A 25,512-nucleotide genomic window follows, 5' to 3' on the forward strand; every position below is an offset into this window, starting at 1 on the left:
TGTAGAAGGAGGTAATGATTGTTAAGAGATTTAACCCTTGAATTGCATATTAGGCCGAAGGGTAGAAAGGGAAAATTCATAGGTCGGGTTCTTGCATAAAATATGGATTTTTATTCGAGAAGTTTTTAGTCCAAGATATCTAGATAATATTGTAGGGCTCTTCAATACCTTTCAATGTATATAAAGATCGTCAAAATGGAATAGGAACAAAGAAGTTATGCCTGTTAGAAGATAGGAGGGTTTTGGGTTTAGCCTAGTCTGTTGGGTGTACGGGGTGTACGTTAGGCGTACTAGGCAATAAGGATCATGGAGAGTCAACCTGGTACGTTGGGCATACCAGGAGTATGTTGGACATACGTGACCAAAACCCAAACCCTAATTTCAGGGTTTTGAGCCCTATTTAAGCTCCTTAACTTCTCAAACCCTTTCCATTCTCAACCTCTACCTCTCCAACGCCCTCCCTTGAAACCTAAACCCTAGATTGAGCCTTGTGAGCAAAAGAAGGTGTTTTGAAGTGCTTTAGAGTGTTCTTGGTGCATCTTAGAGAAGAAGGAGCTCATTGGAGAAGTGTTGGTTGCATTGGAGCTTGTAGATCCGTACCTTTTTCACCTTGATCTTTCTTCTAGAGGTATAAAGCTTGAATCATGATGATGCATTTGTTAAATCTAGCTAGTTTTGGATGTTATGATTTTTTGGTCACTTTAGTGCATTAAGTGTAGATCTTGAAGGTTTGTGACCCAACTTTATCCATCTAAATATCATTTTGATTCAGATCTAAAGGTTGGAAACTTAGACTTAATGGATTAAGTAAGAAAGATGCACTTTTGGTCCCTTTGAAACTCAAAGACTAGATCTTGAGTGTTTGGACCATCCTAATGGATAAAGCTGGAAACTTTATCCATTATGGAGTTATTAGGAACCATAAAAATGCAATTTTGGTCATTAGTTTACTTCCATGCATGGAATGTGATGTCATAATGAGTTAAGAAGTTAGGGTTTTTGGGTATTGAGCGCTTAATAGCTACGCAAGATCATAAAGTTTGGAAACTTTATGATTTAGTATGTTATTTGAGGACTAGATCTAGATTTTGGACGAAAGGGCTTAAGGGATTAAGTCCTTAATAGAAAAAAATGTGGCAGGTGCATACACTATGGTACGCGCGCGCATACCAGGTCAACAACTCGTTTTTTTATCAATGCTCTAGTATGTTATGTGTACCAACTGAGTACGCTGGGTGTACTCAACTGTGTTGACTCGGTTGACTTCTTTAACTTTTGACTTTGACCAGGATTTTGACTAAACTTGATCTAAGGGTATTTTGGGTATTTTGAGTGGTATTTGAAACTAGTTGGTATTTGGTGTTCAAGTGACATGTAGAGCTGATATTCGGAGCAATGTCTTGTTCAGCTATCTTCTCAAACTGAGAGGTGAGTCTTCCTCATTGTACTTGTGGGTCGTAGGCACCAAGGCCGACCCACTGGATTTTGTATCGTGTTATATTGAGTATGTGTTGGATTGGTAGACCTGTATGATTACCTGTGCTCACTGAGTATGCGTTAGATCGGTAGGTCAGTATGATTACCTATACTTGTTGGTTATTGATTGTTATGGTATATGTCAACATGTTACAGTTTGTTGGGGTGAGACGGACCTGCTTTGTGCTGAAGACCAAGATACCATGGCGGTCCGGATAGATTGTAGGCCTGCGAGGCAGTCCAGTTAGGCCAAAGGCCTGAAGAGCGATCCAGATAGGTTGTAGGCCATATGTGGCGATCCAAATAGGTTCTAGGCCCGGCGCGATGGTCTAGTCAGGCTGAAGGCTCATATATGCATGTTGTTATTTATTTGATTGTGTGTGGTACTTTGGGGGAACTCACTAAGCTTTGACTTACGGTTTCAGTTTTATGTTTCAGGTACTTCAGATGATCGGGGAAAAGCAAAGGCGTGATCGTGCACTTCCTTCACGCTTTATGATTTTGGATTTTGGGGATACTCTGGTTTTTATTATTACTCTTGAAAACAGTGTTTTGTAAACAATTATGGTATCTGGATTAATTTTAAAAAATTAAAAATTTTACTCTAATTTTTGGTATGCTACACTTCGATTATGAAAATGAAAAATTACAAAGTTTGTTAATTACCACTGGGGGAGTAAATTGAATTCTTTAGAGCTAATACTCATAATCAATTATGCCTTGTAACTTTAATTTTGAAAAATGATTAAAACGAGTAATCAGGGGAGTAAATTGAATTCTTTAGAGCTAATACTTTGAATCAATTATGCCTTGTAGCTTAATTTTGAAAAATGAGTAAAGCCAGATAAAATCCCACAGGATTTTAAATCCCTGTTTTATTAGTTAATTGCATGAAACATATTTTTTTTTTTTGAGATAAAGCCTATTTTTTATAATCTAAACTTAACACCAACCTCAATTCTTATAAGATAAAATTTGACTTTTTTTTTAAAGAATTGAGGTTGACGTTAAGTTTAGATTATAAAAAATAGGTTTTATCCAAAAAAAATTGTCAAAAATATTATGTGTTTCATACAATTAACTAATAAAACGGGGATTTAAAATCCTGTGGGATTTTAGGTAAAGAAAAATATTTTATTTGAAAAATATTAAGAAATAATATATCTTTTTATGTAATTAACCTCACTTTTGTTTGATAGAAAATAAGAGAAATAGAGCAATTAGGAGATGATTATTATTTAGAGTCGAGTAAAATCATGAAGATAATTTGAATTTTAGTATTTGGATGAGGTGCAAGGCTTTTTATGGAACTCTCAAGGTAATAACTCTTCCCATAGTGATTTATAGACGAAATCAAAATAAAATGAAAAATAGTGATTTATAGACGAAATCAAAATAAAATAAAAATAGTGTGGCTGCTGGGATTCGAGCCCAGGTCTCCACGGCCACAACGTGGAATTCTTACCACTAAACTACAGTCACATGTTTGCTTAATTCCAAGTTTTATTTTACTTTTATTAATATTTTTAGTATATCTTATTTTTTCCTATGCTTCAAAAGTTGTGCGTTTCTTTTTCTTTTGTCAATCACGGGTTTAGTTGGGTGAGGACATTAGTTGGAGATGCAAAGATTATGCTTGCAACTGCTTCTTTCGCTTCCAATGGACATTCCCTGTTTTTTTTTAATCATTATTTTGTATATAATACGCATTTTTGTGATAATTGCAAAGGTTATAGACTCTATAGCCATAGAGGGATGGATTCTACTCTCAAGTTAATCAAGAAAGTAAGAGGGTGTTTGGGTTAGCTTTTTAAATGACTTTTGACTTTATCTTTTAGAAAAAGTTCCAAAAGATGTTTGGCAAAGGGAAAAAGACTTTTGTAAATGACTTTTCCCATAGAGTAATTTCAATCTTTTTGAAAAGTCACGATTACCTGATTTTTCCCAACTTTTCACCAGCTAAAAATATTAAATTACCAATATATCCCTCATCTACCCTAAACATGTCCTTTTTTGTCATTTTACATGTAAAAATTAAACCAAACACTTTAATTTTTGACTTTTTCCCTTCAAAATTTAATCCAAACACATTTAAAAAAATAACTTTTGTAAAAAGTTCTTTTACAAAGAGGACTTTTGCTCCATAAAATTTAAGCCAAACACCCCCTAAATATTTGTTTACTATTTATCCCCGAAATTTTAAACAAAAAGGTAAAATTATCATTTATTCATAGAGTTGTTTGTTTTGTTTTTTTTTTTCTTATTAAAGTCTTTGTAAAGGTAAAGTTCATTTATTTTTCAAAATGATGATTTTATCCTAATTATAAATAATACAAATGCAAGTGTTCGTAAGTGCAATGATTATGGTTAACAAACTGGAAAAGTGGAAAACTTTCACATATTATTCATTTCATAATTATGTTTATACGAGCAATTCAATTCACAATTAAACAATTTTCACATTCGAAAAACAATTAGTCTTCTTCCAAGTTACCTAATTTTAGTTGAAATGAATGTATGTAATTCCAAATAGAGGTGTTGATTGGGTAATTTTTTCAGATTTCGTGTAATACGGGTCGGGTAATTCGTTTTTCATGTTAAAAAAAATGTCTGTTACCCGACCCAAATTAAATTCGGATAATTCGGGTTTGGGTAATTTGGGTAGTGGGTTGGGTTTGGGTAATTCGGGTATCACCCGAAATATATAATTTTATTAATCTTGTTTATATAAACAAACGAGACATAAACGAAGTTACTCAAACTTTGACATTGAGATTTTTTAGTCAATAATACTTGAGATATCAAGTAATATTTTAACAGCTTAATCTAATCTAATAAGATGTTAAAAAACAAATACTTAAAGATCTTAGTTTAAAAGTTTAAAATGTTTAGGATAATTATAGTCATAAGTTTTGCCATGTTTTGAAGTTTCGTCAAGATAATGAGTTTGTTAATTGCAATAAAAACTATAATCTAGAAAATAGTTAAGTTTTAAAAAACATAGTGATATACAAACAATTGATTTTAATATTGTTAGTGTCATACTATCATAATAAAAGAGATTCATGTTTTACAATAATGATAGTTAGTTTAAGCGTGATCAAATACCAGCTACTAGGGATGAGCATATGGACAGGGGAACCGGCCGGAACCGGAACCGGAACCGGCACCGGAACCGGAACCCGATGGAACTGGTCGGGCCGGGACCGGTACGTTATTTTTGTGGATTTTTGGAACCGGGAACCGGTGGGAACCGGAACCGGTAGAACCGGCAAAAACCGGAACCGTATGATGCTATTTTTCAAGGAGCGGTTCCAACATTTGAAGACATGACAAGAACCGGTAGGAACCGGGAACCGGTAGAACCGTCGGGCAGGTTCGGTTCTTGATTTTGGCCGAAGCCGGTTCCCCGGTCCGGTCCGGTTCGGGCCGGTTCGCTCCTTTTGCTCATCCCTACCAGCTACAGAGTACAAGCTCTACGAAAAAAAAAAGAATTTTTAAAATAATTTGGGTAATTTGGGTATACCCAAAACCCAACAAACTTACCCTATACCCGATCTAAAAAGAAAATCAGGTTACCCGAATTTTTTTACCCGATACCCAATTTACCCATACCCAAAAAAATCGGACGAGTAATTCGGATAATGGGTATTTTCGACAGGGCTAATTCCAAGTTATCTAATTATAGTTGAATTGCATGAATGTAATTTAAATTATGAATTATAATCAATAATGTTACTCTATGAATCTCTTTGATTGTGTTCTTACTTAAAGAGAGGTGATATTTCTACTTATTAATTTGATGCTTCCACTTGAATTAAAATTGCTTTTACATTTTTACCCATATTTAAAACTTACAAAAATAAAATGAGATATAAATGAGGGTTTATATGTTTTCCTCTTATCCATAACAAATTTAAACGTTTTCTTACAAAAATTAGTTTGTTTTCTTAATTTCCTTTTCTTTCCCCTCCCCCAACCTCTCTTATTTATCACTTACAAAAATTAATTAATTTTTTTTCTCTCCTTGTTTATTCCTTACAAAAAATAGTTTGTTTTCTTATTTATTTATCAAACTGTAACGACCCAAAAATTTCTTTAAAAACATTACTAAAATCATATTTATAAAAACTGTATCATAAGTCATAACATAATTTCTCGAGTATTGGTTCAAAACATAATATCATTATCAGAGTCAAACATTCCCAGGCTAACTGTCTATGGTGTGTGCACTGCAATCTTCCCGAGCTCCTCCTTTGAAAAACCGAGTACTTGAAACCAAAACTGAAAACCGTAAGCACGAAGCTTAGTGAGCCCCCCCAAACTACCACATACCATGCAATAACATATAAAGCACATACTGGGCCTTGCCCACTGCATCAGACCGAGGTCCGGACTAACTGGGGCCTTGCCCCCTGCATCAGACCGAAGTCCGGAAACTGACTGGGACCTTGTCCCCTGCATCGGACCGAAGTCCGGGCTAACTGGGGCCTTGCCCCCTGCATCGGACCGAAGTCCGGACTAACTAGAACCTTGTCCCCTGCATCGGACCGAAGTCCGGGCTAACTGGGGCCTTGCCCCCTGCATCGGACCGAAGTCCGGACTAACTGAACAGAACATAGCATAAACATATCAACTAGCATGAACACACCTATACTGCATACTACATCGGGCCGTAGCCCGAAACACATAACACATAAGTCCTGTCTGAGCCACGAAGGCATCAAACATACTAACTACTGCATCAGATCAAAATCCGGAAACTACTACTAGCTAAACGGGCCGACATTGTGGCCTTAGACCCGTTCCTACTGGAAGGAAACTCACCTGAGTCTGCTGAACTGATGCTGCTAATCCTTCTGGCTGCTACTTGACCTCTGACTCCGAACTGCTGCTCCACTAGCTCCTCGGGCTACCAATGACCACATAACACTTAGTCCAACTGACCTCCAAAGGTCAACTAGGTCAATTCTAGTCAAGGTCAAAATCCTGGTCAAAGTCAACCTTCCAGGTCAACCCTACTCGCCGAGTCCACCTAATAACTCGCCGAGTTCAAATGCTCAAGGTCTTTCTATTCGCGACTCGACTCGCCGAGTCAGTCCATGACTCGCCGAGTCAACTATTCCCGAGTCCTGACCTGTCCAACTCGCTGAGTCTCCACCCGACTCACTGATTTGAGTTTCAACTCGAAGAGTTTGGGGTTTCACGACCTGACTCGCCGAGTCCAAGACAATCTTCAACCAACTCGTCGAGTTGTTCTTCCAACTCGCCGAGTCCATGCCTAACTTCATCCGACTCGACGAGCTGTTCATCCCACTCGTCGAGTTCCTCCTCATCTTCAAGCTACTCGTCGAGTCCACTCGAAGGACTCGCCGAGTCTATTCAGTCCTTAATCCATGCAGTGACTTTTCGAGCCAAACAGGGCTTCCAACTTATAGATCCATACTTCTAAGGTCTATCCCCTACGTAAAGTGGCAAACTTTACGTGTAGATTAAGAGATCTAGGCTCAAAACACATTAAACTAGGGTTTATGGCAAACATACTTCTTCAACATACCAAGGGCTGATACTTTAGGGGATTCTAGACCAACACAAGCATGGATCTGAGGTAGCAACCTCAGATCTGGACTTCTAACTCGAAATGGTTACATATCATACCAAAAATGTCCAAAACTCACACATAAGAATAGATCTAGGTGCAAAGGGAGTCCAAGCAACAACTTATTACCTCCAATTGGTCTGAAATGTCTTTTCAATCCCGGATCTACAGTCCCTTCTTGCCCCTCCAAGGCCTTTCTTCCTTCTCCAAGCTTCAAAACTTTACTAAGGGGGGTAAATCTTGCTCCAAAACGATTATGGCGGCTAGGGTTTAGTGATATGTGCTAGAGAGGCAGTAAAGGAACCCTAGGGGAGAGAATGAGACGTTTAAATAAGCTCCAAGTCCCGGATTTAAGGTTTTCCTTGCTCAGACCAGACTCGTCGAGTCACCTTGGCCGACTCGCCGAGTTGGTCGCTTATACCTCAACCTGGATCCCGCTCGGACTCGCCGAGTCCCTCATTGGACTCGTCGAGTCTCCCCTTAAAATTGGGGTTTTCTTTCTTTTCTTGGCTTTTCGAACTTTGGGTGTTACACAAACTAACCCACTAAATGATAAGTGACACCTCTTATTCGATCAGTCCACTTAAATTTTTATATTTGAATATAAAATCTAACTAAAAATAATTTATTTTTTTGTTCATCCACTAAGGCTAAGGGGAATGATAACGATCTTAGCATCTTATCACATCATATTTTTTTAGTGCCACATTATTTTTATTTCTTAGCAACTAACTCTTAGCATCTGATACGGAGTGGTTGTGTGTTAAATTAATATGGTTTATTTTGAAGGAAAAAAAAACAATAGCTGTGAACCAATCATAATTAACCAATGCATCTTCTCCCTCTTCTTTCCTCTCGCTACCTGCTTGACGACCAATTCTTAACATCTCCCTTAGCGAATCCTAAGGAGTGGTGTTTGATATGTTAGCGACTTGTTTGGTGAGAGGGGTGGCGAGTCCACTCCCTTAAGCCTAAATGATATATATATATATATATATATATATATATATATATATATATATATATATATATATATATATATATATATTATGTATTGGGAATTATTTTATTTCAAAAGAATGTATATCACAACAATAAAATGTTCAAATTAATATATATTAAATCATAGTAAAATTTTGTCCAACGAAAATATTCAAATCATAATAATGTTAGAAAAAATATAAGTATAAAAATACATTCACCCTACATCAATTATATATTATCACTTTTAAAGTTGGATATGCATTTAAATAAAATAAGTTGTTCTTAAGCATTTTATTATTCATTTGAAAAGACACAGGTAGATGAAAGATTGTGTGTTTGTGGTGATTCCACCAACTCAAATCTTGAAGGGTCTCACACAATATTTTTTTTTTTTTAAATTTTGGAGATATACCTGTTGTTTGACGAATTATTGGTTCAAACAACATATCAGATTTAGTCAAAAGTTTAGTAATACTTCGTTTACTCATGTCTTCTAAATGAAATATAAAGTGTCTAAGGGCAACTTATTTGATTTAAATGTATATTCACGTTTTAGAAGTGATAATATGCAATTGGAGTATGGTGAATGTTTTTTTTTCCTCAACTTTTTAAAAAAAAAAAATTATTATGATTTAAATATTTTTGTTAGACAATATTTTTGTAGTTGTTTACCACGCAAAACGCCAGTTTATGATTAGTTTGTTTTAAGAGACATGTCATATTATGAGAGAGAGAGAGAATAGGTGTTCAACAACATATATTCCTACGATGGGTTATAAATACATTCATGTCTTACTTAGCTCATTAACAAACATACTTTTATTTTTAATGTTTATAATACAAGTGCGTTGTTTTTTCGGTTAAAAATAAAAATAGATTATTGTTTTAGGGTGAAAATTTTCGTTGTCATTTAATTTTTAACAGAAAATGTCAATTCGATTAACAATTGTCATTTTCAGTTAATTTCTAATTGATGAAAATTTTATGATGTTTGTTTAATTTTCAAATTTAATTTTGCTATTTAGACCATTTGGACAAGTTAATGTAAAGATACTATCCTTATTTTGTAAGTCTAGTTTGGATATATTATATGAACAATACTTGCACAATACAAATAGTTTATTTTGGTAATTAATATATTTCTTGGTAGACATGGTTTAGTTTTATAAACCTTCCATAAAAGTAGTTTAACACATCATTTTTTATAAAAATATTTATCAAATGTCTTTAAAAAAAACCTATAAACACAACGCATTTTATTTTTTAACAATAAACGTTTGAACTTTGCCATTTATATGCTTTAAATTCGAGGAGCATTGAAAATTTCAAAAAAATGAGAAACAAAGTATATTTGATGGGAGTAGAATGTTAATGCTTATTAAGACAAAACTTAAAGAACTTAAGATAAAATATATGATATAATGTCAACTTTATTGATAACGAAGTCTAACAAATGACACTGTATGCAAGTAAAATAACCGAAGTATATAAAATAAATGCAAAATAGTCAATTTTCTAAATTCTTTTAAGTGATACAATCAAAGGGAAACAAAAAATGTGGCACGCTATGTGATACAATCAAAATTGTAATTGCCCGATTATTGTCAAAGAAAATGGTGGAAGAAAAAAAGACAAATATTATAAAAGGTTTAAATTTTTAACGCGTAATTGGAAAAAACCCTAATATTTTTTTTCATTATTGCTATGACCATAATTTTCTTGTAGAATTATCGTTCTAGCCCACTTAACGAGTTTCATGGTTAATTTGGTTAATTTTTTTTGCAAAATCAGTCTTAAAAAATTCAAATTTGATCCCTGAGGTTTGCAAAAAACTACACCACATGGTTTTTTAATATTATTTTTCCTTTTTTGTATACTTTATTTATTTTTGGGTTTTTTTATAAATATATATATATATATATATATATATATATATATATATATATATATATATTATTTTCTTTTTTATATATACTTTATTTATTTTCTTTTTTAGCTTTATTTTTCAACAATTTGATTTTTTTGCCTTTTGTTTTCTACTTTTTTAGTGTATATATAGAGTATATTAGAACTTTTTTTGTTTTTGTTTTTTTTTTGTTTTTTTCATCTTTCTCTTCGTGTTATATTTTTAAAATTTTCATCTTTTTATTTTTCTTATTTGTTTTCCAATTATTTGTTTTTTATTTTTTTGTATTTTTAACTTTTTATTGACCTTTTAAAAAAATGTTAAATGTATTAATATATTAGAGTATATTACCATTTTGATAATTTATAGTTTTTGTATTTTTTTTATTTTTATTCAAGTAAATAAAATAGTTATGCTTGTATTTGTAATTTCGGTCCAACTTATTTTCTTTTTATTCTTTTTTTCTTTAGTGCTATTATATTTACGTTACGAAAAAATGAAAAAAAAAGTTAGCTTGTTTATTGAGAATTAGTGTTTCAGTGTGTTATATAACTTGTAAATTAAATCATATTTTTATATGTGATATCAATAGTTTAAAACTTTAAATTCAAGATAATATTTTTCAATTTGGTAATAGACTAAAAAAAAAACAAAAAATATAATAATTGGTCTTTATAACTTGTTAAAGTAATTTAAATTGAATTCAAGTTTGTTTACTTGAATCTAAATAAATAAACACGTTAGAAAAATCATAAATAACTAAAATAGAAAAAAAAATATAAAAAGATAATAACAAAAATCAAATTGTTGAAAAATAAAGTTAAAAAATGAAAATAAATAAAGTATATAAATGAAAATAATATATATATATATATATATATATATATATATATATATATATAAACCGAAAATAAATAAAATATTCACAAAAACAAAAAAATAAAGTTAAAAAACCATATGGTGTAATTTTTTGCAAACTTCATGGACTAAATTTGAACTTTTTATGACTGATTTTGGAAAAATGTTAACCAAGTTAACCATAATACTCGTTAAGTGGGCTAGAGTGATAATTCTGCGAGAAAGTTGTGGCTATAGCAATAATAATAAAAAATATTATGGTTTTTTCCAATTACATGTTAAAAATTTTATGGTTTTTATAATATTAGTCCAAGAAAAAACTATGATTTCAAAACATTTTAATATAAAAAAACTTGTGAAAAGTGAAAAAGTTATGGATCTCAAGACATATATGATGTGTCTAATCCTTCGTTTTATCTATATTTTTCATTTCTTCCGCATGTTTAAAATTCCTGTTCTAGCAAATACAATTAGTATCTTCGTAATTAGAATCCATAAAATTGATATAAATAAAAAAAATATTCAAATATAGTGACCATTAATCATTTACCTATTACGGGCATTCCATCTTTAGCTTTAACAACTAACCGATCAACAAAGAAAACAATGAGAAAAAAAGTTAATAACAAATTCTATTAAGAACTAAACAACATCTAATCTTCCAAGAAACCTTACAGATACTTATTTTAGAAGGGTATCTATTTTTATTAAGATTAAAGACAAGTCAGCAAAAAGCTGGGCAAGATACAAAGTTCAAAAGTCAACAAATAGAAAAAAAAACATAAGAAAATGGTAAATGTTACTGGTCACAAATAAATAGATATTGAGTAGTGCAATCACCACAACTTGAATTGTGGATATCTACATGGGCAAAGGTACTCAGTAAAGCAAGCAGTCAAATGTGCATATATCTAGTAAGACACTAAGACCAGCACCATCTGGACAAAATAATGCACCCCTAAACCCATTTAATAGCAATGAATTTTTGATGACTCCATAACTAACTTAGAATATCAGGGAATTGAAAATACTAATATATTCATTGTATTAATAAATTAACATCTAATCTACACAAAAAAGAAAAGTAAGTTGGTCAAATATTTTTAGGCAAAAATATAGAAAAATAACATTACACTTCTCTTTTTTACTAATATAGGTAATGCACTTAATTATGTTTCTCATAAAAGCAATGTACTATGATTTTATTATCCAAAATAACATCATAGATACATTTCTTTGCAAATGGTAGAAATTTGTTGTATCTGACATAAAAATGCAACAATATTTTCGCTCATTCCTAAACTCGACCATATCACATACACAAACCTAAGAAAAATAAACAGGTTCCTTGGTTCTTTAATAATGGGTGCTGCAATTGATGCATTTTTAGTGTAGATTTAAAATTTCAAGATCTACAAAACAGTTTCACCATCAATAATCTTCATCAAAATGTAAGAATATTTTAAATATATATCTTAAAATTAGAAGCCACACCTGAAATAACTTTTGTTTAAATGTCTTAGAGCCACTGCACATAGCTAATGGAATGAATATTGGAGGTGTTAGGCACCAATATATTAAAAAGAGGAAACTAATTGTATGCAATGTTATGAATGGTAAAAATCAACAAACGCACCGAAGAAACATAAAAAGGATCACGAATCCACCTCTCCAACTTCAACATAAAGAATCTATGGCATGAAAACCACTCCTAGTGAACCAACAGAAAACCAAAGAAAAAACAAGGGGTAAAGTGGTCAAACTTAGAACAAACTGCACATCAAAAGCAATATACTATCAAGCAACAGACACTAGAGGCATGATACTTCGTAAATGCGCCAACAAGAAACCAAAGCAAAACCAAGGGGCAAAATGGTAATAACAAATTAAAAGAAATAAAACATATAACATGATATACCTGAAGCTTTTACAGGACAGTTCATAACTCCTTTCTAAAGATTTTAGTTCCTGGAAAAGTAACAATACCAGCAAATAACACTAAATTGTAAACAATCCATCAGTTACTAATCCCTGCCATCTTAATAAGCAAACTCTATGATTCATACAAGCTCCAAGAAAAGTAAAAAAAAAAGTTAAATGCACAATCAAAGGCTCCAACGGCCCCTTGGCCCTTTACTCCTTAATTTGAAGTCATCAAGTTCTTTACTGTGTTTTAAAAAATAACTAAAAAAACCGATCAAAACATTAGAAAAACAAAACCTTAACATAGGTAAAGAAAACATTATCTAAGATCCAGGATCTTCATCAACTTTGCAACCTATTTGAGGTATAAAGCTACTAACTTGATGGTTTCTTATGACAGATCTAGTTTAGGGCTCTATTTGTGCATTTTGGGTCCTTTAAGCCTTGTTTTGAAGTATAGGCTACTCCAACAGCTTGGGATAATAGATATAGGTTTTTCTTAGGTCCCTTGTACATAAAAATGATAGCTTGGTGGGTTTAGCTCTACCATGCAAGGTTGATGTTCTTCTTAATGGAGTTTAAGTGCTAGCTTTGGTCTATGGAGTGCTTTTAGCCATGCAAAGGCTTCAGTCTTTGACTTTATGGTTTAAGGCCTTAATATCACAGGTCTATGTTAGTGTGTCGGTTAACTACACACGCTCCACTAACGACTTTGAGAATGTAAATATCACAATTGCTATCGAGCTAAAATCTACTTAGTGAGCATTCTAACACTCCTAAGTGTACATGCAACCCTAAATACCTTGGATCTATGTTTTCTCTATTATACATGAAAATATGAACTTTCCAAGGTATTCATCCTAACTAGCATAATAACATTGATTCATATGAATATATCAAGTTAGAATTATACACCTCTTTGATGTAGAATGTCTTCATGAAGCTTGAGTGCCTAGTGCCCCAAGTATGACACCTCAAATGGTTCACACAACACCAAATACACTTGGAATAGATTAGAGAGAAATCCACACTTCATGAAAATCGGCTAGCCCTTTCTCACATACATAGTGACCGATTTTGTCAACAATAAGATGTTTATATAATTTGTGACAATTAGGGTAAACCCTAATTGTCATGGCTTTCCATTTCCTTGGATCCATGGGTTCAAATACACCATGGATCATCCTATGGGTTTTAGCCCAACTTGATAATCCATGGAGTCTTAGCCCACTATACAAGTATGGATGATTTACACAATCAACCCATATATTTAATTAGTCTTCTTTTGATCACTTAATTAATTCTAGATTAATTATTGATCAATACTAATTAAATAATCTTATTAATATATTAGAACTTATAATATATTAACCAACCTTAAGTGTTATTTCTCTCATTTTAGTCTATCCAAATACATGATGTCATGCAACCTAAATGGACCATGTCGGGTCGGTTCAAGTCTTACCAATTATAGTTATGGACTTAGACATTAATCCAACAGTCTCCCACTTGGATAAGTCTAAAACTATAATTGCAAGTATGACTTCAAGAACCGACTGACAATCGTAGCTCTCAAAAGCTTCTGTCGAACTCCGACCTTGCCGATGATCTCTGACCTTTGTCAATGACTTGTCCATTAGATAAGGGATCATATATTCTTCCATTCTAGATAAAATATGGAGTAAGACATGGATTATAATCATTCTCTCTGTCCATTTGTTGTTTCCCGATTTCCGATTTATGATGACTGACTAATTAAACAAATCAAATCACTCTAGGCCCGGCCGAACACTTACATTTGTCAACACCAAATCATCGAGGGGGCCACAGATATCGCTTTTATCTCGAAGGTAAAAGGAATGGATAAACTTCGAATCATCTGGCTTGTTCTACTACTTGTTGAATCATACACAAAGGCACATTTTATAACATCGATTTACCAATGCATTTTCGTGCAATCAATGTATAACCAACTCATAGTAACAACTCATATCTCTAGGTTTGAAGAATTTAAGATATTATCGTCTCATGATCACTCGTGATAAAATCCAAGAAAAGTGATTCCAATGAGCGCGGGTTGAATCCAATACTCATAACTTATGAGTACTCATGAGTGTTGTAGCACCACCTTGTCCAACATCTTAGACCTATACAAGCCCAACCCATGACAGTCTTGATTCATATCTACTTCCAACATATGACTAACTGTGGATGGTTTGAATAACTTAGTCAATCAAGAAGAACGACCTAGTTATTCTGGAAGTCAAAACATGCAAAATGAAACACAATAATAATTGAATCCAATATGGTCTCAGAACTTATGAGTATAAATAAAAACACCTTTTATTTATCACCATATGATTACACATTATTCATTGTATATTGTTTCAGCTATCAACTTTATTCTTGAATTAAAACAATAGTTGTCCCATGCTCCAAGCATGTACACTATGTTTTCTAGACACTAGTCATGCCATACACCAAGTATGCATACTATGTTTGTCTATGATCTTATTTGTGAAAGAGATCGATTGAACATAATTCCAATGATTCTCATTTCACACTCCCAATTCCTTACTGCAAATGCAAGAATTTCAAATTCATGCCATTTACTGAAATTTATTAGATTCTAGACTTATATGCATTGATCTTATTCTAATTATTATGCACAAAGTCACAAAGACTTGACAACAAACATTACAGAGCATTCCAAAAGAGATCAACTCCTTGGAAACATCCTTCTTGCATTAAGTTTCCTAATCTTACATAGATTGAATAATTTCTAACTTTTAAACATTTCCATATTCCATTTTGACTATCACTTATGAACAAGAGTTGCCTCCTTACAAATTATGTCAATATGGTTCTTCCAGAATTAACATTATACTTCCAACTGTCCTTGAGCAACCAATCTATGGTAAACCTTAGATTTTCCTCGACAACTGTTTAATGATCATTTTAGTCATATCCAATTCTAGACCTTTTCCCTTCTTAATGCCCCAGACATTTGGAAAATTTTAGAAAGGATGAATATAGCACATGTAATCGATCCTATATCCGAAGCATATGGGACACGATTCATGATGTCTCACATAAATACTAAACCAATCTTTTGCTATAATTTTTCCATTTCAATTTTTAAAGCTCTCATAAGTCAGATTATGAAAAAGGATGTCGTAATCATAATCGAATTTTAGAACGCAAATAACGGACCCATATAAAGAATTTCTTTATGTTGAGCCAATCCAACCTAAAATTCATATATATCCTTGACTAAAGATTTAAAACCTCAATCTAAACTTTTAGATTTGAGATGAAGTATAATTTCCTCTCCCTTAATTATAGCAAAACAACTCTTTCCCAATTGAAACCTTTTGTTTTCTATAATTAACATTGCTAACTTGCAACCTTTATCATAATTATCATGCTCTCACTAACATGATGATTATTAGCATAACACTTATGCTCCCACTAGCTTTGACATGTACTTAGAAATTAGCTGAACTTCCAGAAAAACAATACTTTATTGACTTTCTTACCAAAGTTCAGATTTCTGATACTATATTGCTTTGATAAAACTTTATCAGTATCATACTCTTTATCTTAGATCGCTCACAGGTGTGTCTAAACAATTTTAATAGCTATGAAAAGGGATGCCGTAATCATAGTCTCGATTTTTTAGACCTTTTCCACTTCTCACAAGTCCATGTTAGTGTGTCGGTTAACCACACACGCTCCACTAACGACTTTGAGAATGCAAATATCACAATTGCTATCTAGCTAAAATCTACTTAGTGAGCATTCTAACACTCCTAAGTGTACATGCAACCCTAAATACCTTGGATCTATGTTTTCTCTATTATACATGCAAATATGAACTTTCCAAGGTATTCATCCTAACTAGCATAATAACATTGATTCATATGAATATATCAAGTTAGAATTACATACCTCTTTGATGTAGAATGTCTTCATGAAGCTTGAGTGCCTAGTGCCCCAAGTGTGACACCTCAAATGGTTCACACAACACCAAATACACTTGGAACAGATTAGAAAGAAATCCACACTTCATGAAAATCGGCTAGCCCTTTCTCACACACATAGTGGCCGATTTTGTCAACAATAAGATGCTTATATAGTTAGTGACAATTAGGGTAAACCCTAATTGTCATGGCTTTCCATTTCCTTGGATCCATGAGTTCAAATACACCATGGAGCATCCATGGAGCATCATATGGGTTTTAGCCCAACTTGATAATCCATGGAGTCTTAGCCCACTATACAAGTATGGATGATTTACACAATCAACCCATACATTTAATTAGTCTTCTTTTGATCACTTAATTAATTCTAGATTAATTCTTGATCAATACTAATTAAATAATCTTATTAATATATTAGAACTTATAATATATTAACCAACCTCAAGTGTTATTTCTCTCATTTTAGTCTATCCAAATGCATGATGCCATGCAACCCAAATGGATCATGTCGGGTCGGATCAAGTCTTACCAATTATAGTTATGGACTTAGACATTAATCCAACATTTTTACCCTGGGATTTGGACAATTGAATGAGATTCATGGTTTTTGTTTATGGCCCAGCTTATTAATTGGGTTTATTTGATTGGCTAGCGCGTGGATTTTTTGGATTAACAGTCTGAGTTTTTATTTGAGATATTCAACAACTTGAGGTGTAGCGCCCGCAGATTCGGGCTAGTCAATTTAAAGACGATAAACATCAATATTGACTTTTTGATAGAGGATTATGTAGAATAAACAATATTAACTAAATTGTAGTATAGGTCACAAGGTTTCTGTACATATAAAGAATGCTGAAATCCGAGTTATAAGAAAGAAGTGATGACCTGTCGAAGTTTCGCGACAAAACCGACACGACACGACACCGGGAATCATAAAAAGTGAGTTTACGATAAAGTACTTCTTAGCCTTAGGGGTGTAAATGAAAGTTGTAGAGTACGTCTCCACCTACGCGTGGATATAAAGAACATAAAAAACGGAGCTCGTATGCAAAAGTTATGACCTTCCAAAGATGCAACTGTCTGAGAGCATGACACGTGTCACAAACCCTAATCTGACTGGGCTCATGACGTGAGGAGTCAAACAGACACTAATTGAAGCTAGAAAACACTTGGGATGGCTACCAGATGACTCTTGGAAGCTCACGACATGAACATATCATTCTCACGATGTGAGAAGTCATACAGACACCTTTCAGAGCTATATATGCAAATAACAAGTATACGAGGTGAGCAGGCATGACTCACGATGTGAGCATTGATTCTCATGACGTGAGACCACCAAAAATCAGCCTATAAATAGCAAGTTCGACCCTAAGGTTCCTTACACCAAATTATTTTTTCTATCTCTCTTGTTTTCGAAGGTAGTTTCCCTTCATGAGCCCGACGATCATGAACCACTGATCGTTTCTAGTTAGATTCTATCAAATCACGCTACTAAGTGCATAGTTACTTTCATCTTACACATACATATGAAATATTTAATATAAATTACGTGTTATGTGTGCATATTATTTGTGTTCCCGATATCTATGTTGGATGAACGTTTTATATATGTTTTAAATGATTTAAAATGTATATATATTTTATATCTACATATATGTTGGGTAGAACATGGGTAGATAAATAATGAGGGATGAAAGATGATACAGATGAATATTGGCATCTACGCCATAACTCGTAGGTATTTGATTTAAGTGTTCACCAGATGTACTCTAAATATCCTGGCAGCTGCGCCTAAAGGATAATACCGGCACCTGAGCCTAATAGAGAACATCATTATCCTGGCAGTTGCGCCTAAAGGATAATATCGACAGCTGCGCCTAATAGAGAATGTCATAATCATGACAGCTGCGCCTAAAGGATAATATCGGCAGTTGTGACTAATAAAGAACGTTATAATCCTAGAAGTTGTGCCTAAATGATAATATTGGCAGTTGTGCCTAATAGATAACATTGGCAGCTGTGCCATAGGCAACGATGGACTTCGTGCCTATTCCTTAGGAGAATCCTTAGGAATGAAAAAGTGAATGATAGATGATTCTTAGGGTAGATCCTTAAGAATAATGAAGATAATGGGGATGGGTAATTGGGTTGATTGTTTGATGATTAAACATAATAATTATATTATTATGGGTTGAAAACCCTATGTGCTCACCAGGTTTCCCATCCTGACCCACTCAACTTATTTGTATCACAGTTGTCGATACGAAGCTACATTACACTGAGAGATTAAAAGAGATGTAGATCACTATTGTAAATGAATGTAAGGTCTATTTATGCTTACGTTTCTGTATTGACAGTGACATCCCAAAGTTTTAATATTAACAAAATACATTTCTTCGGAAATGCTTTGATAATATGTTTATCATGTTTTTCTGGGAACAAATTCCGCAACATTTTTCTTTAATGAGTACTCTGATTTTCAAATAAGCATAAACAAAATTTTTAAAATGACCATGAATATGGGGATGTCTCATGAGGGGAGTTTCCTTACTGTGTTTGGCGGGTCAAAGGCACCAATGGATGCTAGTTGTTTGTGTGATTCTCACATGTGTAGTATGGGATATTTATACCGGGCGGGACGTGATGAGTGTATTGTGTGCTATTTATCTTAGTGATTTTTGCATGTGTTTATGTGTCTATATGAATGTCGAGCGGGGCCTGATGAATGTGATGATGCATGACCCATCTCATATTATTGACATATTTGTTCCGAGCGGGGCCTGATGGTTGTTTGGCACGACCCATTATATATTTGATATGTATGGTATGAGGTAGTTTAGTGAACTCACTATGATTCATGCTTATTGTAACGCCCGTAGATCAGGGCTAGTCAATTTAGAGACGATAGGCGTCAAAAATGAATTTTTGATGAAAGATTATTTAGAATGAATAATCTTAACTAAGTTATAGTATATGTTACAAGGATTCCGTACATATAAAGAACGTCGAAATCCGAGTTATAACGAAGAAGTTATGACCTGTGGAAGTTTCGCGACAGAACCGGCACGACACAACGCGACGTAAAAAGTGAATTTACGTTAGTGCGATATTTAGCCTTAGCAATCTAAATGAAAGTTGTAGAATACGTTAAACCGTGAGCGTGCATAAAAAGAACGTCCAAATCTGACTTCGTATGAGGAAGTTATGATTTTTCTAAGTTTCGACTTAGCGGTATGCAGCCCAAATGCTCGATTTGAGACCGAGCGGTTTTTAGACAAAACAATCTAAATGAGAATGGAAGATCTCATTAATTTTAGTAAAACGATAAAAAGATAGGCGAAAACGGACGTCGGATGAAGAAGTTATGATTTTATAACGGAGTTTTCCTGTCCCGGCCTACTAAAAATAAACAATAAAAATGAAGTCAAAATTAGCCGACGGAGTCTAAACGAAAGTTGTAAATCGTAGTCTCACCTACGCGTGGATATAAAGAACGTCGAAAACGGAGTTCCTATGAGGAAGATATGAATTTTTGAAGTTTATTAAATATTTTCGAAATTAAATTTAAATATAAATTTTCGATATTATCCAAGGGAGGAGTCACCGGGCTTATCCAGGTTACGCCCCGCGTAACCTAAGAGTATGCCCCGCGTAAATCGCAGATCCAGACCCTATAAAAGGGAGTCGAGTGCAGCCGATTCAATTGCTCATTTCTCTTCTTCCTCTTGCGTTTTTGCATCGTTTTTCGTGCAAGAATTATCCCGAAGCCCCGGTATCATTCCCGAGCCCCGAAGCAAGTCCCGAGGCCCCGAAGATCCCTAGAAGTGCGATTCCCGAGCCGAAGCTCTACCCGCGAGAAGTTCGATTTTTGTGAAGATCTTCCAGATCTACCGAAGAATACTACTTCTACAAGTCGTAGTGCTGTCCGATCATCTTCTGATCAAGTGAGTGTATACTACCATTCATAAACACGATAATAATACAAGTATGGTTTGAGTGTATTAAGTATATTGTTGTTTATATGCGTGAGTGTGTGGTCACTTTCTTCTAACACATAAATATGAAGTATTTGCTATGAAATACGTGCTATGTGTTTATATGTTATTTGTCTATTTGAGATGGGCATGGAAATTGGAGTTTTATACAGGTGTTAAATGATTTAAACTGTGTAAGTATTTGTATCTACAAAATTGTTGGGTAGAACATAGGTAGATGGAATAGTTGGTGACTATGGAGTTAGCGCCTATTGTATAAACTTGGCGACGATGTGACTTCGTGCCTATTTGATGAACCTTGGCGACTATGGAGTTAGCGCCTATTGTTGAGTAAACCTTGGTGACTATGGATTTAGCGCCTATTGTTAAGTGAACCTTGGTGACTATGGAGTTAGCGCCTATTGTTGAGTAAACCTTGGCGACTATGGAGTTAGCGCTTGTTGAGTAAACCTTGGCGACTATGGAGTTAGCGCTTGTTAAGTGAACCTTGGTGACTATGGAGTTAGCGCCTGATAACTATGGATTTAGTACTTGATAAATAAACTTTGGCAGCAATGGAATTCGTGCCGATTCCTTACGAATAAATGAATGAAGGATAGTTGGTTCTTAGGGTAAAACCTTAAGAAGATAATGAGGATGGGTAATTGGGTTGATTGTTTGTTGATTAAATATAATAATTATATTATTGTGGGTTGAAAACCCTATATGCTCACCAGGCTCCCAAACCTGACCCACTCCGTTTTCTTTTCATTACAGGTAATGGCACAAGGGTATAAGTTGGTGGACTTGACGAGAGATTTTGGGATTATAGATCAGTAGTTATAAATAACTATTGTAAGATCTATTTTATATTGTTTATGCTTTTGGTCTGTAACGAACATGACATCCCGAAGTTTTATTATTTAATGAAAATACATTCTTTTCGAGAAATGTTTTGATAAATGGTTATCATATTTTATTTTGGGAACAAATTCCGCAACCGTTTTCTTTAAACGATCACTCTGATTTATAAAACAAAGCATAAACAAATCGGTCTTTTCTGGCCGTGAAATTGGGGATGTCACACTTATGGTTTTCATTTTATATTTCAGGTACTTACGGATCGAAGGGGAACAACTCGGGATGATCGCATCGCACACACCACAATGTTCCGCATTTTATTTGATTATGATGTAACTGGATGATTATTGATATACACTGGTTTCATTATGGTTTTTATGAAACGTTTTGGATGATGGTTTTATTATTATAAAAATAAAATTTTTGGTCTTAAAATTTAGGACGTTGCAAGAATGGTCAAGTGTTGTCATCCTACTTTGAGGGATGACCAGACATACCATTAAGTTTCCTGATCTGGACCTATCATTTTTGGTCATCCAAAAGGAATACTAAGATGTACTCCGATACGAAGCTACCTTACATTGACACCTAAAGGTGTCACATAATAGGACTCTACTTTCCGTTCCTAACTTACACACCTTTTTTGAATGAGATTACCCATTATCAAACTTAATTGAACTGAGTATCCTTTACAAGTCCTACTTTCGTAATAAGCAATACTATCGGGCTTATAAACTTTTCTCAAAATACCAACTCTTATTTTTAGGCAATCATATCCTAATATTAACATAGAGTATTAGGTATTACTATTTCTTCTATCTTTCTTACTAATCATACTTTGATTACTTAATTATCATATTATCTATATACTATAACACATAGAACCATGCTTGGTTTGCACCTTATATATATATATATATATATATATATATATATATATATATATATATATATATATAAAATTTTAAACAGATATTTAATACTTATATTAAAATCATGTTCATGAAATGGACTATGCACTACTTGATGAAATGGGTGACTGACGATTTTGGCAGCACTTCGCTTCACACTTCCAAAGAGACATAGGCATATAAAGCACTAAGCCTTAGTCTAGTTTCATAATCCTAGCGACTATAATAATTATAGTCTATATTCCTCTATAATACTAATCTCTCATCAATATCTACCGAGTAAGGAATAACCATGTAGGATCATATTAGAGGTAGGGTCCGTTTGATATACATAGTATACTGTTTGGAGATCCCACTTTAAATACCTTACTAAATCCAACCTGGACATCATTCCGTAAGTAGTTCAATCAATATAATGACTTGGAATCACTGATAAATCTTAATTATATGTTCATAATTACCACTATGAATATGATTCAAAGTTATACTTAAATATAATAAGTGTAGCTTAACTTAGAGAGTAATCTAGTGAAAACCGGGAGTTACACGGGCATAACTTCTCACCGGGGAGCTTATATTCACCAGCTATCTGACACCGTAGGGCTTCGTTAAAGGGGTTGAGAACTTAAAACTAAAGAAATCTTAGACTAAAAAAGAAAGAACTCGAGAGAGAATCGTTGGAACATGTGAGGAAGGAAGTGAGATGAAGGCAACTTTATATAGGCCAAATTGACCTGTGTGCCGCACATAGATCAGGTGCACGCCACGCATCTGGTCGGAAGAAGGTGACGTGCCTCTCTCTGCATGGTGCCACATGTCGCATTCTAAGTGGTGTGTTAGTGCACATCGCACATGCTGTCTGTACGCGCGACTGCGTGCGAATTTTTTGTTTTCTTAGAAAATTCATAACTTGCTCATATGAGCTCTGTTTGTGATGATTTGTATATCTACATGTAGCTATTGACGAGATCTACAACTTTCGTTTAGACTCCGTTGGCTAACTTTGATTTTGTTTTTAAAGTTATGTTTTAAAAGACTTAGACTATTAAAGTCCGTTAAAAGTTCAAAACTCTCTCTTTCGATGTATGTTCTCGACTGTCTTTAGATTGATTGGTTTCTATTAACGAGATATTTGATTCTCATTTATATTGTTTCGGTTAACAATCAACCGATCTAAAAGTTGATATTAGTGTTGCACATTGTTACGCTGGAACTTAAAAAAATCATAACTTTCTTTTACGAAGGAAGATTTGGACGTTTTCTATATGCACGTTCTCGGTTTAATGACTGCTATGACTTTCGTTTAGGTTACTTATGCTAATAAGCAACCTATCCGGAACCCAACTGATGCCAACAATCAAACCAGTCACTTAAAACACTAAATTGCAATAACTACCTCTCTCTCTAAACGCTAAGACCCAGCTCATAATGACGCCACTTAAACAAGAACCTCCAAAATTGTATCTACTAACCATCTCCATCAATGTACTACACAAAATTGGGAGCACAACAGTCCAAACTCTAGAGACATACATAATGGGTGACGATCATCCACTTGTCATTCTTACCCCAAGTCCCTGACCAGGAATACCAGTAAATTGTGCATAACAACACTTAAAACATTTCGATCAAGGATTCCAACCCATACTAAATTCGAAAATCGCTTAAAAGTTCTCAAATACACACTAGACTTCCAAATAAGTCGTGACTAACCAACTCTTCCCACGAGCATAACCATGGTCAATACGAACTCTCGCATGACACTCAAGCTCCCACAACAACTCATGTGCACAACCATTTGCCAAAACATCCAAGAGACTTATAACTACTCGTATCACTGGTAACTTAACTCATACGGAACGTTATCATAAAGCGAACATAGATCCACAAGGAAGAAAACAATTTTAAACTTAGAGTACATGTAAAACACCATATTGGATTTAACAACAAACTTAGAATATATTGCAACTAGTTATACTGCAAAGAATAATTATGTGACTAAAAGAGATTCATCAGTGACCTCAGTGTTGAATTCAATCACTGATGGTCATTTTGAAGTTTCTGTGACTATAAGAGTGAAATTATCTTAGTGAGGATCCCAAGTCACACAAGCCCATATGACATATACTCAGTAAACACAATCACATCTGATAGTTAGCTGAATGTAAAGATTTCATAATCAATAGAGTTACATTATTAAAAGAGAAACTTGATGATATATTCTTTTAATCAATGTCATTAACCATGTATGATAGTCACACAAGGTCAAAACACATTATATTTGCAAATGAATTGGTCTGGGCACCTGGGAACCAAAACGGTATAAATTTTTATTTGATGGAGATCAGTCATTTCATTAGTTTATTAATGTATTCATTTTGCTTATAGAAGTGAAATTGATCTTCAAAATCTATGTTTTTACATAAATCTATGCGTGTTTGTGTTTATCTAGTTTTTCATACGCACACAATGGTAGGACAGAGGGGTAGGGGTGGGTTAGGGGATTTAATTTGTTTGTTTTATCAAATAAAAATGGTAAAACTTTTAAAATAATAGGAAAATAAATTAAAGAGTAAAATAGATTTTTTCAATTTTAACGGTGACTAAATCTATGAATAAACATTTTCAAAAACTATATCTATAAATAAACATATTCCAAAAGACCATTTTGTTCAAAAAGATTTTGACCAAAATCCAAAAAACAGAATGGCAAACTACGACATCATTTTTATAAGTTTTGTCTAGTAATATTTATGATTTTTGAAAGTCTAATTTAACTATATAATATAATTCATATAACTTTTTTTAATATAAATCAAATAATAACTATATCTTTTGATCCTATAAATATTGTATAAAAATCCGTTAATTATAAAATAATTGAGAATTTGAAAATGAGGGGAGTGGATCCCATTAAATCATTAATGCGGTCTTTTATTTTATCAAAATTCAATAATTGAAAATATAATAAAACCAATTAAAAACAAGCTGTGATTGACACTGACACTTTTCTAGTTTTATTTTTAATTTCTAT

The 25,512-nt window shown here is 33.6% G+C and overlaps 1 non-coding gene across 1 annotated transcript; it reads right to left on the minus strand.

Moving 5' to 3' along the window:
• Positions 1 to 2,886: 2,886 nt before the first annotated feature.
• Positions 2,887 to 2,958, minus strand: TRNAH-GUG (transfer RNA histidin (anticodon GUG)). The gene has a single exon. It is a non-coding gene; the product is annotated as a tRNA-His (tRNA).
• Positions 2,959 to 25,512: the final 22,554 nt, after the last annotated feature.

Source organism: Lactuca serriola, chromosome 2 (genome assembly GCF_051521515.1).
Source record: "Lactuca serriola cultivar US96UC23 chromosome 2, Lser_US96UC23_V15, whole genome shotgun sequence".
Taxonomy (NCBI): Eukaryota; Viridiplantae; Streptophyta; class Magnoliopsida; order Asterales; family Asteraceae; genus Lactuca; species Lactuca serriola.